Consider the following 4,506-nt stretch of genomic DNA (forward strand, 5'->3'; position numbering starts at 1 on the left):
AATTTTGAACTTTTCATTACCTATCAATATTCATAATAAAACCAATCAAAATCATACATATTGTCCCTTATACAAGCCCTTGAGCCCTAAATACATGTTAGAAACAAGTCAGGACTAAATTGGAAAATCGTAGAATTTTTTACAAAACATTGCAAAATTTTAAAGTTGTAGGGGTCACAAAGTTGTAGGGGTCGCATAGCTGTATGACTCACCTGACTAAAGGACACGACCGTGCCTTAGGCCATGTGGGCATTCGAAATAGGGACACACGGCTGTGTCCTAGCCCGTGTCCTTACCTGTGTAACTACTAAATTGGGTCATACGGCCAAGCTACACGCCCGTGTGCCAGGCTGTGTACCCTTCGAAGTAGCATCACACGCCCGTGTGCCAGGCCATTTTCTAGGTCGTGTAACAGCCTAACTTACAACCCTTTGAAAGATACACGTCCGTGTCTCTACCCGTGTGGAAGAAAATAGACCATTTTACAAGCCACATTTCTCACACAGTTTGGCATCCACCTACACTTAACATTGTGCATATAAAGAAGCCATATTAAGGCATCCAAAATTGGAAAAATCAAGCCTTAAACATGTAGTATATTCACATACAACTAATATGCCCTTAAGCACCTCAAATGACAATATGCAAACATGTACACCATTAAACCAAATAAGCCAATAATTTACCAAGCCATTATGCATCATTTCATGCCACTTAGCATACCTATCAAAACATACAAAACTTCTTAAATGGTACCAAATAAGCCATTTCAAACTAGCATCAATATACATATATGCTTTCCATAACAAAGCACCTAATCACACCAAATTATAAAACATATATCATAAGTATATTCAACTACCAATTTACCTTTCACCATTCAACCATAAATCAAGCCACGCATCAACCATATAAGTAAATTATGCACAAACCAAAATGTGCCAAAACACAAGCCAAATAAGTGCCTAATCTCAACAAAATTCATATAGGCTAACATTAGCCAAAATAACCTATACATGCCATTATAACCAAAATGAAACAACCGAAAGTACCGAGTAAGCTGATGGATAGTTTGATATAGCTTTGACAAGCTTCCAACCCAAATGAGCTTCCGAATCACTATAAAAAAATAACACAATGTAACACCCCAAACCCGGCCTAGACATTATGGCCGAATCTGCGGTGTCACATTGGATTATGTTTTGAAAAGTGTAGTTTTATTGTAAAGTCCGTTTTCTATTAAAACCCCATTGTGGTCTTTAAGAGTAGTTAACATATCTTGTTTGTTGTTAGAACATAGGTTGGTCTAGTAAAACATATGTCATATTAAATTGTTAATACATTTGAAAAACATTGTTCGTTGCGAAAGCTTTTAAAATGAGTTACGTAATGTGGTAGTTAAAAATCATTTATCTTTTGAAAACCCGAGTCCTACTACTAACAGATATAAACCAATTTAAATAAATCCCCAAATAAAAATAAAACTTAAAGTGGCCTTATTACATAAATTTTACCCAAATAAAACTCATTTTACTAAAAAGTCAAATACGACAACATAAATAGTGGTGTGGCCATCATCGAGCCCTCGTAGCACTGACCCGACTAGGGATTACCTGCGCAGATAAGCAGAAGAGTGAGTTTATGAAAACTCAGTGTGTAATCCTTATTTATCAAGCAGAAAATCATGCAGTGTAAATGATAAACCGTAATTTATACATGTTTTTATGCCATGCTTAGCACATTTATGGATGATTTCTCTTTAGATTTGGTGAATTTGATGCTCCTAATCCTTTAATTTCATGTTTCATACTTAGGTGAGCATAAAAGAGTAAAAAGAGTAAGAAACCGGCCAAAAATGGAGAAAATGGACCCACACGGGAAATCAACACGGCCTGGACTTCCTCATATGGGTGTGTCACACGACCGTGTCCCTTTGGTAGGATCAAAGCACGACTTACACAGGTAGACTACAATGCCCGTGCCTATTCAACAGCCTTGACCACGGGTTGGAGTAATCGCACACGGGCGTGTCCCTGCTGAGCCCAAGTATAACCCTATTCAGAAAAGGCCAATTTTGAGGAATCTTAGGCATTCTAAAGCCTATTTAAACACTTAAGGAGGCACTTAGGAAGGAGACGCGGAGTAGGAAGCAGGGAATTATTCAAGGAAAGTTGATTGATCCATCTCAAAAGCCAGATTCATCATTAAGACTGAAGATCTCCCTTCAAGTTCCTTTAGGAGTTTTGGGTTTTCTTATGTTTTGTTATCTTTATGCTTTTGAGATGTTTTCTTTCATAAGTATGAACTAAACCCCCTAAATACCTAAGGGGAATGAAACCTAAGACGAATCTTGTTATTATAATCTAAATTGTATGATAAATATTTGACCTGTTCTTAATTATGTGTTCTTAATTCTTATTTTAATATTCCAGGATATTGATTAAAGTTAATGCTCTTATTCAGAGGAGGAATAGACCCTGTCTAAGGTTAAATTTGTCATAATTAAACGGATTTTATTGCACGCCTAGAGATAGGGTGATAAGATTTTACCAGATTAGGGTGAAACCTAATAAGGGGATCTATAGATCGAGTTAATGCAACACTAGGTGTTAATTAGAAAGAGATTTCAATTAATCAACCTAGGGTTAGACGTTATTAGTCTCGAGATAGTTATTAGTCTAGAGAGAGATAACAATATAACTTAGGGATTTCTACAGATCAAGTCAAATGAATAAATCATCTGATTCAGGGTCAAATAACAAGTGAAGTCTAGGTGGATTTTTCCTTGGGTATTGTCTTAATCAATCGAATTTTCCCAAAAGCTTTTCCCCAATTTCTCTCTGTGCACTCTTAGTTTAGTTAATTAATTTAGATAAACAAATCCCTTAATTTTTAGTCTAGATAATAGAAAGAAAGTAATTACTAGTAATCTTGGTTCCTTTGGGTTTGACAATCCAGTCTTGCTAAAGAAATACTATTGTTTGATAGGTACACTTGCCTTCATCGTGAGAATAGTTAGTTTCAACAACGATTAATTATACATTTTTAAAACCTGTCACGAATATCACGTAACAAGTTTTTGGCACCGTTGCCGGGGAACTAGGATATTAGGAACACTCAATTTTTATTACTTTAGCCATTCTACTTTATTTGCAATTTAAAATTTTATTTTCTTTTCTAATTCTTCATTTATTCTCTTCTGACAGGTTTTTCTAGTTTATGACCAGAAAAAAACCCATCAGGACCTTTACCATTTGATAGTGAGATCTATCGCACAGTTCGCAGAAACCAAAGAGAAATAAAGCTAAGCTTAAGATACACAGAGGAAGAGCAAGAGGACGATATTTCAACCACAACCGAGGAGATGCCTGAAAACCAAGAAAATCCACTACCTCCTACGATTGCTGCTAATCAGAATCCTGCTCCGCCTACTATATATGATTATACTAAACCTTCTTCAACAAGAACTAAATCGAGCATAGTTAGGCCTGCTGTTGCTGCAAATAATTTTGAACTGAAACCTAACACCGTTCAAATGATCCAACAGTTTGTTCAGTTTGATGGTTTGCAGGACGAGGATCCCAACGCTCACTTGGCAAATTTTATAGAGTTTTGCGACACTTTTAAAATCAATGGCGTTTTTGATGATGCCATTCGCCTTCGGTTGTTTCCCTTTTCGTTGAGAAATAAGGCTAAGCAATGGTTGAACTCGTTACCACTAGGGTCAATCACTATTTGGGAACAAATGACCGAAAGATTTTTATTAAAATATTTTCCGCCGGCTAAAACAACCAAATTACCTAATGGTATCTCTTCTTTTGTGCAGATGGATTTAGAAACACTCAACGATGCATGGGAGAGATACAAGGACCTTTTCAAAAGGTGCTCTCACCATGGGTTACTACTTTGGCTATAGGTTCAAATGTTTCATAATGGCCTGAATCCTTCGACTCGACAGACGATCGACGCAGCCGCTGGCAGAACCATCAATAATAAGACACTTGAAGATGCTTATGAATTCATAGAGAGATCTCACTGAATAATTATCAGTGGAAAGTCATGAGGACAAAGCCAAAAAAAGCAGCCGGTGTTTATAACATCGATTCGATCACCATGCTCTCTAATCAGGTAGAACTCTTGAATAAGAAAATTGATGGTTTTCTTAGTTCTTCACAGGTTCACCTAGTAATGTAGTGCGAAGTAAGTGGAGGTGGATTGTGCAATCCAGAATACCCACCCTATGGCCACAACATGGAAAATGAGCAGTTAAATTACATGGGTAATAATCCTTGATCTCAAAATAATCTTCTAGCAATACTTACAATGCAGGATGGAGGAATCACCCAAATTTTTCATGGGGAAGCCAAGGGAATCAGCAACCACCACCACCTCCAAGCTTCCAACAACCACCTTACCAACAAGAGAAAAAGCCAAACCTTGAGGGGATGCTAACAAAATTCACCTCGGTGTTAGAAACTCATTTTTAGAATACCGAGACATCACTTA

General features: G+C 36.9%; 1 non-coding gene across 1 annotated transcript; it reads right to left on the reverse strand.

Annotated features, from left to right (window-relative positions):
- Positions 1–3,789: 3,789 nt before the first annotated feature.
- Positions 3,790–3,900, reverse strand: LOC121225266 (small nucleolar RNA R71). Its single transcript, XR_005923157.1, has one exon. It is a non-coding gene; the product is annotated as a small nucleolar RNA R71 (small nucleolar RNA).
- Positions 3,901–4,506: the final 606 nt, after the last annotated feature.

Source organism: Gossypium hirsutum, chromosome A03 (genome assembly GCF_007990345.1).
Source record: "Gossypium hirsutum isolate 1008001.06 chromosome A03, Gossypium_hirsutum_v2.1, whole genome shotgun sequence".
NCBI classification, from domain to species: domain Eukaryota; kingdom Viridiplantae; phylum Streptophyta; class Magnoliopsida; order Malvales; family Malvaceae; genus Gossypium; species Gossypium hirsutum.